Source organism: Ictidomys tridecemlineatus, chromosome 3 (genome assembly GCF_052094955.1).
Source record: "Ictidomys tridecemlineatus isolate mIctTri1 chromosome 3, mIctTri1.hap1, whole genome shotgun sequence".
Taxonomy (NCBI): domain Eukaryota; kingdom Metazoa; phylum Chordata; class Mammalia; order Rodentia; family Sciuridae; genus Ictidomys; species Ictidomys tridecemlineatus.
The window spans coordinates 211,302,866-211,317,189 of NC_135479.1; the positions used below are offsets into that span (position 1 = coordinate 211,302,866).

At 49.8% G+C, this 14,324-nt stretch overlaps 1 protein-coding gene across 2 annotated transcripts in view; it reads left to right on the forward strand.

The window, feature by feature from the left end:
* B3galt5 (beta-1,3-galactosyltransferase 5) overlaps nt 1–14,324 on the forward strand; it is an 89,097-nt gene that overhangs the window by 10,768 nt on the left and 64,005 nt on the right. The window contains exon 1 of one of the 2 annotated variants that reach the window (XM_005323587.5): nt 7,721–7,855. The exons of the other annotated variant lie outside the window; for it this stretch is intronic. The gene's annotated coding sequence lies outside the window, so the exon portion shown is untranslated. Of the gene's footprint in view, nt 1–7,720; nt 7,856–14,324 lie in introns of those variants that run through there. 2 annotated transcript variants of the gene reach the window in all.

The following is a 14,324-nucleotide window of genomic DNA, read 5'->3' on the forward strand; positions in this document are numbered from 1 at the left end:
CAGTCTCCCTGGTGGGCCTCAGGACACAAATTTTAAATACTTTGGATTTTAAATGGACAGGTTATCTTTAAAACTCTGTAAGTTCTCTTTAAAAGAGAAGTTTACAAGCCGGGTGTGGTGGCACACACCTGTAACCCCAGCTATTAGGGCGGCCGAGATAGGAGAATAGCAAGTTGTAGCCTGGGCCTGGAACAAAAAGGCTCTCAAAAAGGCAAAAGTGGGGTCAGGTGTGGTGGTGCAATCTCAGCGGCTTGGGAGGCTGAGGCAGGAGGATGGTGAGTTCAAAGTCAGCCTTAGCAACTTAGTGAGGCCCAAAGCAACTCAGTGAGACCCTGTCTCTAAATAAAATACCAAAAAAGGACTGGGGATGTGGAGCTTAAGGGCCACCAAGTTCAATTGACAGTACCAAAAAAAAAAAAAAAAAGTAAAAAGTAAAAAGGGTTGGGGATGAAGTTCCATGGTAGAGTGCACCTGTCTTTAATCTGTGATAGCAAACAAACAAAACAATAAACTCCAAACAAACCAAAACAAACAACGCTAAAAACAAAAGACAGAAAATGATCTAGTCATCAGTTATATTCTTACGTACTTTCTAGTATTAGAAGAAGCCATTTCAATCTTTCTTCATGATTCCTACACATTCTTTGAGCATAAGCAATTCAGCCAAAGTCTGTTTCTAAGTTCTTCTGGAGTAGGGGAGGAGATGATAAGTTTCTCTCTGCTCTCCGTAGTTCTTAGTTGGGATGACTCCTCTAGCAACAGACAGATTAACAAGAGAAAAGCCAAAGCGTGGACCTCATGTGTCCATGGGAGATACCCAGAGAAACGAGCAGACTCTGAGGAGCTGGCTTTGAGTTCAGGCTTAAAGACCACCTTCAGCTAAAACAAGAAGCGGGTGTTGTGGGCGCCGGGGTGGGGAGGGCCCCAGGAAAGCAGGCAGCAAATGAGGGGTTGCTGCCAGGCTGTGCCCGCCCCATTGGTAAGAGTGCAGCGACTGAGTCTGCTCCCCTCCCTCCCTGCACAGGGATGGACGCTCAAGAGGGACAGGCCCTCGGTGGGTGGTTCCCCTTGGAGAGGGGGTTTCCTTGTGTTTTCAGAGCTTCTCCGGTGACTGCAGTTTCTCAAAATAATCCTTTTGCCAAAAAGACATATTTTGGGGTGACGTGTTCTGGTTTCCTGGAGCTGTATTTTGGGGTGGTATTCTGGACTCCTACCGTGATCATGCTGTGGCCTACTACACATGATGATGTGACTGTTATGAGCAGTGATTTTGGGGTCAAGTCTGATTCGTCTCTGCCCCTTTCCTGGTACGGTTGGTCCCTGGTGAATCAAGGCAGGTCATACAACTTCTCCAGGCCTCAGTTTTCTCCTCTGTGAAGTGGGTAAGATGATATCTGTGTCCTCCTTGTTACTGTTAAACGAGCTCATAGGTGCAGAGTGTCCCCTGTGTGCGGGCCACTGTCCCAGGCTTCAGACGGATTCTTGTGGATTCCTCAGTGCGGGGTGTTGCTTTCTTGAGATGCTCCTGTGGTTTCCAGAGGTGCTTCCTTGTTCCTTAGAGTCACTTGACTTTGGGCAGGTTGACTTCAGCTCCGCCCACCTGTCTTCGTTCTCCTTCTTGCCCCTCTCCGTCCGCTCCTCCTCCCCCTCCTCCTCCTTCTGTGGGATGTGGCCTGCTCCATGTCTTCCTGTTTTCTATCTCTAAGGAGCAACTGACTTAAAATAGCAAGGAGTGAAGACAGCAGAGGCTGTCCACCTGAAAAGCAAGCGTCGGCCTGGGCTTGGATCTGTGGCCTTGCCCTGCTGCCCGTGCAGTCAGAGGGCAGCAGGTGGCGCTGAGGGCCTGGTGTGGACCTAGCACAGAGGCGGGCAGCTCTCCCGGGCAGGATGCACTGCAGGGCCTCAGAGTCGAGCCCTGGACTTGAAATCTTCAACCCGCGGCTCCTCGCCATGACTGTTTCCTCGATGAGGTTGAATTTTGAATCAAAAGAACACACAGGGCTCAAGGACCGAAGCATGGGGACCTTCATTCGGAAAATGCCAGGACAGGAAGAGGAAGAGACAGGCTTTGTGGAGTGTGATGTAATTTCATTCATTTGTTTGAAATAAATTTAAGTAAAAGAAAGAAAGAAAGAAAGAAGGAAGGAAGGAAAGAAAAGACCCATTCAGGGTAGGAAAGCTGAAGCACACCCTTTAACATGAATCTCTTTTGAAGCAGTCTCACGGCTGAATTTGGACTGCTGAGTCCTGGGGTGTCCCACTTGGCTCCCTGCCTTGTCCCTGTGGTCTTGACGAGTGTCTAGGTTAAATAGAGTTGGTGGCAGAGCTGTCAATCAAAAATGGAGACCAAAAGGTAGCACTCCCAGCTGGGCCTGATGCTGCTCCCAGGCCAGAGGGGAGGGGGATCTTGTCTGAGGGCCTCTCCTCCCTTCCTGCCCTCCTCACTCCACTGCCACCAGCCACAGCAAATCCCACGCCTCGTGGCTGCTTGCCACTCTGCTGCCTGCTTGCCACTCAGCCAGAGCCCAGGCCTTTCCTCCCACCACGCTCCCCCTGCATCCCCGTCACGCAGCGTGGGTGAGGCCTGAGTGCGTGTCCCCTGTTCTCTCCTGCCTCTGAGCCTTTGTCCCTGGGATCCCCTTCTCTGGTGGCTCTCCCGGTCGCGTGGCCTGGCAGCTCATGTGTTAGTGCGGAAGCCGATTCGCCCTCTTAACTCATAACCCAGGGCTGGCCTGAAAAAGTCAGGAGGCAGCTAGAGCCACCAGGAGACTGACACAAGGCGGCTTGTGGGGCCAGGTCTGGATGGAGAGCCTGTCCCCTCACCTGCACACCCCCCCCCCGGGCAGCTCTGCCCACAGCTGTGTCGTCCCTCCCACCACGGCTCTGACTTTCACTCTTTCTTTGCTTCAGGAAAAATCTCCTTCTCTGAGGTTTTGAAATGCAGCATAAATAGGAAACTCAAGGCTCACACGGTCAGCAGGTCGGCCCCTGAAATGACGGGGACTACTGTTCCCAAGAGGAAGGCCACACGAGGGGCCCAGGGCTGGCAGGAGGCAGAGAGGCAGGGGAAGCAGGCTCTGTGGGAAGGAACGGGAGAGGGGGTGAGCAGTGCAGGACTGGCTGGTGTGTCGTTCCAGCACGTTCTGGGGCTTGGATGGTCCCTGTGATTTGGACGCAGCCTGGAGTGAGTGGACGGAGGCCTGGAGTGTGAGAGCCGGAGGCTGGTGAGGGCTGGCCTTGGAACAGCACGCTCTCAGGCACATCGCAGACCATCCCTGGGACAGGAGCAGTCCCTCCAGGGCCTTCCAGGTCCTAGATGTCCAGGTATCAGGACACAGAAGGCAAGAGACACGGCCAACGTACCCGAAGCACAGAACGGTCTGTGCTTAGATCTTAGATCTTGAGAACAAGATCAGGTTGAAATGGTTTGCTTGGGAGACACAAAGATATTTAGGGGTTCTGCTGGAACGGGCAGAGGCCATCTCTGAAGAGGTTCCCACACCTTGGGGTAGCCAAGCATGGATGAAAAGCCATGGGGACAGCCAGCAGCGTCATCACGGCCGGAAGGACCTTAGGCACGTGAGGATTCTGATGCAGCCGTGCCTACAGTGTACCCAGGAACTTAAATGTCATCTGATTAACGCAAACTGTAAAATGATTGAACTAAACTGTGAGCTCCTTCCTAAAATTTTGGCTAACACCCAGGTGTTGTTCTCTAACTTCAAGTTAAATGGGAGGCTGTGAACGGCCACGGCGTTTTCTTCTCCGGGCTGGTTGGTGTCTTCACTGGAGACTAAGTTGGATATGTGTGAGAAGTGAGGCTTAGTCTCTAGCAATCTGTGGGCTGTACTTCAAATGCTGAGAGTGTGCATATAAACATACAAAGACACACTCACAGTTGGATCTGCCACTCCAAATTCTTAAAGTGGCAATGCTACCCTGCTCTTGTCATCAGGGAAGTAACCTTTTTCTTAGTTTAATGTGGTATAAATACACACTGGAATATTACTCAGCATAAAGAAGATGTCATGATGTAATTTGCTGGTAAATGGATGGAACTGGAGACTATCTTGCTAATGAAATAAGCCAGTCCCCAAATACCAACGCTGAATGTTCTCTCTGGTATGGGGATGCTAACATATAATCCAATGATTCGAAGTTCATTGGATTAGACAAAGGGAATGAAGGAAAGGGAGGGGGTATGAGAATAGGAAAGACAGTGGAATGAACTGGACATAACTTTCCCAGCCTTGTGTGACTCCACGTCATGTACAACCACAAGAATAGCATCCTAATGAGAATAAGTTATACTCCATGTGTGCGTAGTAATATCAAAATATACTCTACTGTCATGTATATATACAAAGAACCAAAAAAAAAATTGGGATGGGAGCCTTTGTTCCCCTGAGTCTTGTTTATTTGATGGTCTTCACTCCTTGCTCCCAGGCTCTGCTCAGCAGGCAGAGATCTTGGTTATGGTGGATTTTTCCTCACCTCAAATATTTCCTATGGCTCCTGATTCTACTGCCTGTTATGAGTCGGTGGCACTTGGAGGGACTGGTTTGGTGAGGTGGTGGCTAAGTGGCTGTGAGTAACCCTGGGCAACATGCCAGCCTCTGAGGTCCTCTTCTTGGCCATGCTCTGGGGAATGGTCTCTAGAGCAGGAAGACTGTTCCGCAGAGACTAAGAGGGGACTCAGGAAGGTGACCGTGTGGCAGCCACCCTGGCTGGAGCCTGGACTCCTATGTCATATTCCTATTTGAGTGGGAGGTGGTTGGCAGAGTCTTTCTTCTAGTCCAATGACAAGAGGTGAATCTGGTTCTATTCCCAGTTTTCCAAGGAATCTCTGTTCTGCTTTTCATATTGTCTGCACCAATTTGCAGTCCCACCAGCAGTGCATGAGTGTGCCAACACTTACTGTTGTTTGTGTTCTTAATAGCTGCCATTCTGACTGGGGTGAGATGAAATCTTAGTCTAGTTTTGATTTGCATTTCTCTAATTGCGAGAGATAATGAACATTTTTTAATGTATTTGTTCACTGATTGTATATCCTCTTCTGAGAAGTGTCTGTTCAATTCCTTGGCCCATTTATTGATTGGGTTATGTGTTTTTTGGTGTTAAGATTTTTGAATTCTTTATATATCCTAGAGATTAGGGCTCTAACTGACGTGCATGTAGTAAGAATTTGTTCCCAATTAATAGGCTCTCTTTTCACCTCACTGATTGTTTCTTTTGCTGAGAAGAAGCTTTTTAGTTTGAATCCATCTCATTTATTGATTCTTGATATTAATTCTTGCACTAGCTATCCCACTCCTGAGTCAATACCCAAAGGACTTAAAAACAGCATTCTACAGGGACACAGCCACATCAATGTTTATTGCAGCACAATTCACAATAGCTAAACTGTGGAACCAACCTAGATGCCCTTCAGGAGATGAATGGATAAAGAAAATGTGGCACTTATACACAATGGAATATTATTCAGCAATAAAAGAGAATAAAATCATGGCATTTGCAGGTAAATGGATGAAGCTGGAGAATATAATTCTAAGTGAAGTAAGTCAATCCCCAAAAAACAAAGGCTGAATGGTTTCTCTGATTTAAGGATGCTGATCCATAATATGCCGGCGGGGGAGGGGGGAGGATTAAATGAACTCCAGATAGGGCAAAGGGGAAAAGGGAAGGGAAGAGCACAGGGGTAGGAAAGGCGGTGGAATGCGATGGTCATCATTACCCTAAGCACATGTAAGAAGACATGAAGGATGTGACTCTACTTTGTGTACAGCCAGAGATATAAAAAATTGTGCTCTATATGTGTAATACGAATTGTAATGCATTTTGTTGTCATATATAGCAAATCAAGACTAAAAAATTAAAAAAAAGAAAAAAATAACCAAATTAAAAAAAAAAAAAGAAGTGAATCTGGAACGGGTAGAGATGTCAGGGGCCGCAAGTGTCTCCATGTTGGAGTCAGGATTTGAACCCAGAGCATGCCATGCGGAAAGCTCACGGCTCATTCTCCCTGTCCCTGATGGCACACAGCAGGGTGTTGTAAGTGTTGATCCAAAGTAGCCACACCACTCTGCACCACTCCGCCTTCCTCTTCCTCCCTCCTCTCTCTCTCCTCCTGCTCAGGGCTCCTTCTCCTCCATCTCCCTCTCTCCTCTTCGGCCTCCTTTGCTCCTCCTCCCTCTACCTCTCCTTTCTCCCCCTTCTCCCCCTCCTCTTTCTCCTTCTCTGATTTTCTCTCTCCTGTCTGTTCTTCCTCTCCTTTCTCCTCCTCACTGTCATCGTAGTGACCACTCACTCAGTGTCTACCATCCAAGCACCGTGTGGATCCCTCCACCCACGGTGGCTCAGCGCGACACGAGCTGGAGTCATTGTCCCTGCTTTACCACGACAGCCAGCCACGGTGCCTGTTCCCTAAGTTCTCATGGCCAGCAGAGGGCTGGGGTTGGGCCCCACGCTTCCTGGGCCTCAAAGCTGGTGCTCCTGACTGCCTGATATCTGCTTATCTGAACCTCAGGGCACAGAGAAGGCACTGTTTCCTCCTTGGTGTGCGTTAGTCCTCAGGGCTTCCTGCAGGTCCTGTTAAATTCCAGGGCAAATACGAACTGCCCTGGAGTCAGGCTGTGTGCATGCAGGTCGGGTGGCTTTCCTCTGCAATGAGCCCAGGCCCTGGTCCTCACCCAGGGCTGGTGGTTCTCTCTGCACAGGCTCTGCCCAGCTCAGCTCTGCAGGGCCCAGGTTCTGCAGACTCTCGGAGACCTGTCCTGGGCTATGAAGGGATCTACTATCCCCTCAAGATCACCACTTTCCTTCAGGGCCGGAGAAGCTGCAGCTGTACTTCATCTTGAGAGACCCTGATCTCAAAAATAATTTATGTCTATTAAATGTAAACTGTGGCTTTTAATCGGTCACCTTTATTTTACCTTTTGTATCGGTGATTCAGGTTTGGATAGTTGTCTTAAGTAAACTGTCACAGGATTATCCTAGCAGGACATGAAGTAGACAAATACTGCAGAGTATCTGGGTAGAGGCACAAATTCCATTTACAGAGCAAAACTCTCTGCGTGACCCTGGGAGGCCACACTCTGCTCAAGGACTTTCCAGGGTCAGAGGGTCGTGGTTTTGAATTTCAGAGTAAAACCAACAGAAACTGTGTGACCATAAACCAAGAAACAAATATTCTTAACAAAGGTCTACAGGAAGCATCCATTTCCCCTGATGAGCTTTGTCACTGAATTTAAAACCCACGTGGGTGGGGCCTGGGGGACATGCACGCAATCTCAGAGACTTAGGGTGTTGAGGCAGGAAGACCACAAGTTCGAGGTCAGCCTGGTCAAAAAATAAAAAGGTTTGGAGGTGTATCTCGGTGGGAGAGCATTTGCCCAACATGTGTGGGATCCTGGGTTCAAACTCCAGCACTACAAAAGACCCCCAAAGCCTCCAAACAATAACGACAACAAAATAAAGATCCAAGGGTTAGTAGTTAGAGATGGCTTGGCCAAAGTTCTCTTTTCTTTTCCAAAATGATTGTTTTATATTCGACATCAGCAACTGGCCATACAGGCCAACTTATTAGCATGTGGCTCAAATTGAAGCTGTATTCCACCACCCCCGCCCCCCCCAGTCCAAGCTTTCATGGCGAGGTGCACGGACCCACCGTGGAGGGCGAGCCTGGTAACCATGGTAACAGCATCGCCATCCACCCAGTGGCTCCCGAGCCTTTGCACTTGGCTGGGAGGCTAATTCTCACAACAAAGCCTCTACTGTATTCGAGAGGGCGCAGGAAAGCCGCTGGTGTGGCTGTGGCCACGGCAGACCTTCAGGCCAAGGACTCACCAGGGAGAATGTAAGTGGCCCCTTCCCAGCAAAAATTGTTTTGTGAACAGATGAATGAGATGCAGGCAAGGCTGGCGAATGTCCCTGTAACTTGGGCCTCCTGTCCTTGGCTGTGCCCTCGCTGCAGCTGCAGGCTCCTGCATGGCGCCTTCAGAGCTCCGGATCGGCTCTCTCCACATGTTCTTCAAAGGGCCCGGTGACCAGAGCGGCTGGGGTGTCTGGAAGGGCATAAGAGCTGCCCTGTCCTGGGAGCCTGTCTCAGAGCCAGCAATGGTGGCTAGAGCACGGTGCTGCTGCTGGTCAGCTGCTGGCTTTGCCATCTGCTTCCTGCACAGAAATGAAGCCGGAGGTAAACGGCATGTTGCTTCCAGGTGCAGGTCTCTGGGGTCATGGCTCAGTTGGTGGAGGGCCTGCCTTGCATGCACAAGGCCCTGGGTTTAATCCCCAGCACCCCCACACATACACACACACACACACACACACACACACACACACACACACACACACGATGCATGGTCTCTGAAGCTGTCACAACAGTCATCTTGCTCATTGTCAACTGATAAGTCATTGAATCTTAAAAATTCAAGACAAAGTGATCCCAGGTTGTAAAAATGTCTGGGCCTGGAAATAGTGAGCCCAAACAGAGGCTCCAGGCAGGAGGATTCTAGGGAAGGGGGGACGCGTGGTTGGGAGGATTAGTGACAGTTTAGGTCAGCAGCTGCTTTGGAGGTTGTGATGGTAAAAATCCCAGGCTTTGTGATCTCTCTCTCCTCCTTTTCCAAGCGCGTTCCACCTTTTTGGGGGCGATTCTTCAGTTCTTGAACAGGGATAAAGTAATACTTTGTAGAGTTGTGAGAATTAAAGGAGATAATTCATGTTTGGTCTTAGGGCACTGTGACAGTCACAGTTAGCGTGGCTTCCTGCACATAGGACTCCGCTGGATGGCTCAGTTATGGCTGAGCTAATCAGGCCCTGCAGGTATTTCTTTGGAAAATGTTGCCTCAGCATAGAATGCGTTTGAAGAAGTGTAGTCACAATGAGAGCCACCGACTCTTGGCTGGTGGATGACGTTGTTCAGATGTTGGTACCAACTTCTAGACTCAGCCGCATCCTGCCCTGGGGATGGAGGGACCTTCTCTTCCCTCTGAAGGAGTGTGCATCTGGACACTTCTACCAGCCGCCTTTGCTTGAGGTGAACCAGTTCCTTTGGCTGCTGCCTGGCTGGGTCTGACGCCCCTGAGCTGTGGTCACGGGGATCCCAAGGCAGAGCTTCTTGGGGATCTTCAGGTCAAGATGAGAGCAGTGGAAGTTTGGGGGGCATCTTCCAGTGGGTGGCTTGGTTTTGGGTTCCTTAAAGCTACAGAGGTGAGATCTGCCAGGGGCTTGTGTGGTTTTTCATGCAGCCTCCAACGGCAGGGCTCCCTGGCCCTCTGCTCCACGGCTGTGCGACCTTGAGCAAGCCTCTGGTGGAGAGAACTGGACCCACTGGGCAGGGGAGGGGAGGAGCCTGGGAAGATGCAGCCTCAGTGCCCAGAAAGCCCTGGTTCCACCAGGCCCAGTGGCTCCTAATTGCCTTCCGGTGCCTCTGTGCCCCACTCCCTCCTATCTCTGTGAATCAGGCCAGTTCCCTGTGTGCTGGCACAGGGCAGCTGTGGGGACCTGTGGGGGTTCTGGGCTGTAGCACTGTCTCCCTCATCCCGGGGCCATATCAATTGGTGAAGAGTTGCCCTGAGCAACTTGGGAAGGGCAATTAACTTGGTGAAGCATTATTAGGGTACTAAACCTTCCAAGGTCCCAGCTGGGGGGCCCCCCGGGGCCTCTCCAGAGCTGCTGGGGCTGCAGATGCCTGTGGTCTCTCTCTCCCCCTCCCTCCTCTCTTTTCCTGTCTCTGTATGCGAATCTGTCCAACATGGAGAGTCTTTCCACAGAGCATCTACAGAGTTTTCTTATTCTTCTGAAAACCCAGATAGCATTACTAAACTGACATCTCCAGGCTTGTACTATATACATCTTGGGGGTAGATTGTACTTATTTGCTATTACAAATAATGCTATCCTGAATATTTTTGTACAGACATTATTGTGATTTATGCAGAGATCCAGAAGGTAGGTTTTTCCACAATATTTGAAGGATTTAAGCAGTGTTAATTTGTGTTCTTAAAATGTATGGAACCGAATCCCTCCTCAGATGTTCTTGTATTCTAGCCCGCAGTGAGTGAGCAAACTTCTGTTTCCCATGCTTAAATTTAAAAATATGCCAATATTGAAAGTAACTCATTATTTTTGTCTTAGTGTCTTTAATTGCGAGCAGTTTACGGTCTTTTCCCATGCTTATAGGCCGATTTGTGTGCACTAAGGGTTCCAGGGCTGGTTCTTCCCACCTGGGGCGGCTCCTTGCTGGTTTGTGAAGGTTCTTTGTACAGTGAAGAAACGGCTCTTATTTACATGGTCAAGCATTTCAAAAAACCTGAATCACTTGGCATGTGCTCTCTGAGTTTGGTAAGGTGTTTTTTTTTCCCCCTTATGCAAGAGTTCCAAAGGGTTATGGAGTTCAATCATCAACCCTTTATAGCTTATGGGATCAGCAGAGTCATTAACTAGCAAGGAGTGCCTGACCTGGGCTTTTAGTGGTGGCAGTTGGGCCATTAAAGAACAATGGCTGCTGCCCTCACATGGCCCTATGACATTTCAGGAAGACAGATATATATCTATATCTGTCACACACACACACACACACACACACACACACACACACACACACACACCCCCAGACACATACCGGAATGCTGGTACTGCTTCCCGCTGTGCTATCAGCCCTACCCAAAGGACTCACACCCCACTCGATGCGCCAAGGGTCCTGGGACCTGGCCCGGTGGTCCCAGTGACAGGGCAAGTGCTGCTGGGTCCAGCCCCTGAGTTTTCTGCAGACCATCTCCTGGGTGAAAAGCAGAAGCACAGGTGCAGAGGCAGCAGCAACACAGTGTCCCCCGCCCCTTGCCCTGGAAGCTGTTGGGTCAGCCCTGGGTGCCCGTTAGGACTGGCCAGGGATCCCGCGGGCTCACCTCTGCTGAGCATGGGATGGGGGTCACCAACGCACATCCTCACTGGCGGGTCTCTGGAGCTTTCCTTATGCTATTCTTCTGGACTGACTGTGTGCTTCGGGTTGGAAGTGATGGTGTTGGTCAGGCAGGCTTGTGCTGGGTTGATGAGTCAGCTTGGTCAGTTTCCTGGTAACACATCGCCAAAAGCCTGGTGACTTAAAACAACAAAAATGTGTTCTCTCACGGTTCTAGGGCCCCCTGCCCGGGCTCCGGGAGGATCCTTCCTCACCTCTCCCAGCATCTGGTGGCCTCAGGTGTCCCTCAGATGTGCCAGCATCACTTTGGTGTCTGGCCCCGTCTTCATGAACTTCTGTCTGTGTCTCCTCACCTCCTCTCTAAGAGCACCAGACCCTGGGTAGTGCCAGCCCTACAACAGGGATTTCTCATCTTGAGCTCTTTAGCTTACTTATACCTGCACAATAATAATAATGATAATAATTATTATTGTTTCCTGGGGATTGAACCCAGGGCCTTGTGTGTGCTAGGTGAGTGCTCTGCCCCTGAGCTACATCCCCAGCCTTTTTTATTTTTTATTTTGAGACAGATTTTCACTAAGTTGTCGAGGCTGGACTTGAACTTGCCTTGAGTGGCTGGGATCCCAGGTGTGTGCCACTGTGCCCAGCTCAAATAAAGCTCACATTTTAACATTCCAAGTGGACATGGATTTTTTTGGGGGGAGTGCTTATTAAATGCCAACTAAGGCAAAAGATCTCCAAACTTCAGGCAAAGGTAGACTGCTTTTCAACACCAGGCCACCCAAGAGCTGCGCGTGCAGGGCTGACGTATTGAGCTGAAATCTGACCTTGTACCACAAGCCCCTGGAGCCATTTGATGAGGAACATAATGCCCAGCAAAACTTTCTACAAAATGCTGACGCAAAGGCGGTAAAGCCCTTCATCCAAGATTCTCAAACACTTCCCCTAGATGAGCAGGCCCCTGACTGAGGGCAATGCTGACCATGAGCCTCCGCTTCCTTAGGCATAAAATGCGGTGGCAACAGGATCTATCTACTGGAGTCATGGGAAGAAAATGCACCTGCAGTGTCTGACGGAGCTCTTGGAATATAGTAAATGCTCAATAAAGAAATCTTTAAAACCCTTAAGAGCTTAGAAAAGAGGCCTGCTCAGTATACACAGCAAAATGATTAGAAATATAGGTTTTCTTTAAAAAAAATCATAAAAAGAGCCGGCCTAAGGACCCTATCATAGAGGCAGAGATGGTTGGATCTTACCGTACCCACAGGGCACCAGGATCAGGGTCCTGACAGGAAGTAGACAGCACACTCGAATTCGGGACCCACAAGCATAGCAGGATGGGGTGGGGGGATAGGGGAGCTGCTGGGGTTACTGCAGTCACAGGGAGAGCCCTGAGGGCCAAAGGTCAGGAGGGAGGAGAGACCCCCAGCAGAGCCTGATAGACAGCAGGGCCAAAGCCCCCCTTGCAGGAGGGGGCAGGGCTACATGTTCTTCCTGCTTTTGGTCCCCTGCTTGGGAGAGGGGGTCTCAATTGGTGAGTTAGTCTTGAAACCACAGAGCAAGGGAGCTCGTTGGTCCCCAGGTGCCTGTGTGTGGCTGACCCAGCCCTGAAGAACCCAAACTCCCTAGGGCAGAGAACCAGGGGAGAAGGCTGGGTGACCCTGGGGGGGCACACTAAAGATACCCGACTTGGCCTCGTCCTCCTCTGAGGTCCATCGAGGTTCTCTGCCACACGGTGGAATGTCCCCTCAGTGGTGGTGGTGAGAGGCAGCCAACGGCTCAGCACCATGGGTGGTGGCTGCACACTGGCTCAGCTCTTGGTTTTACCCACCCCTGTCTGCGGAGGGCCTTATGGTATTTGCCACCTTTGGCAAAGGATAAAGGCAAGTCGTGTGGGCTGGGGGCGCTTGCTGGCACCTGCAGGGCCCCGGGCTGGACGACAACTTTAGGTGTGGCTGCACCACCTCCATGTCCCAAGACAGGATGCCCCGAGCTCTCCTACGGGGGGGGGGGTGGTGGTGGTGGTGGTGGTGGGGGGTGGTGACTGCTGGGCTTCTGTCCCGTGAACAATCAGAATTGCCTGTTGCTGAAGTTTGAGTTTGGTCCTCGTCCTCAGCCTTGGGAAACCTTCAGGATGTCATCTGTGCTCACTGATGGCATCTTGCCTGCAGAGCGGGCTCCTTTCAGCTCCATGAATGTGCTGCCTTCTCCACCCGATTTACCTATCCATCTCCTTCCTCTTCCCACCTCCGACCCTTCCCTCCTCTTCTCTCTCGTTCCCACTTGGACATCAGGTTCAGAAGGTTGACTGAGTCACCCTCCCGAATTCTTGGCACATTTCATTACTGCTTTGTGCAAACACGCCTTTTATTTTATTCTCTAATTCCCTTTATATCAGGAACACTTGTATTTGCACTTATAAACTTTTCCAGGGCTGCCTTTGGGCAGGGCTGCCCGAGCTTCCTTTCCGTGCTCCTTCCTTATGGCCTCTGAAGCCTGTTGAGCTCATTCCCACGATGGCCTCCAGCCTAGGGAACTTGCCGAGTCTCACCGGGGGTCAGGCTGAGCCCAGGGCTCTGCTCTACTGCCTCCCCTCCGGGTAACCTTCAATTAAATGTCTATCCTTTTGTTACATGCTCTTACAAGATGGGGATCATTGTTTTGTAGTCATTTAAAAAATATAAGTAATAGTAACTTTTTTTTTCTTTCTTTCTTTAGTGGTGCTAAACCCAGGGCTTTGTGCATGCAAAGCAAGCACTCTACCAACTGAGCTATAAGTGTTAGCAAGGATGTGGGAGAAAAGGTACACTCATGCACTGCTATTGGGACTGCAAATTGGTGCAGCCAACATGGAAAGCAGTATGGGGATTTCTTGGAAAATTGGGAATGGAACCACCATTTGACCCAGCTATCCCTCTCCTCGGTCTATACCCAAAGGACTTAAAAAAAGCATTCTACAGGGACACAGCCATATCAATGCTTACAGCAGCACAATTCACAATAGCTAAACTGTGGAACCAATCTAGATGAATTCTTCAGTAGATGAATGGATAAAAAAATGTGGCATATATACACAATGGAATATTACTCAGCAATAAATGAGAATAAAACCATGGCATTTGCAGGTAAATGGATGGAGTTAGAGAAGATAAAGCTAGGTGAAGTTAGCCAATCCCCCCAAACCAAATGCTGAATGTTTTCTTTGATATAAGGAGGCTGATTCATGGTGGAATAGGAAGCGGGAGCATGGGAGGAATAGGGTAGAGGGGTTGGAGGGGAAGGGAGCGGACACGGGGTTATAAATGATGGTGGGATGCGATAGACATCATTCTCCAAAGTACATGTATGAAGACACAAATTGGTGTGAGTATACTTTGTATACAACCAGAGATATAAAAATTGTG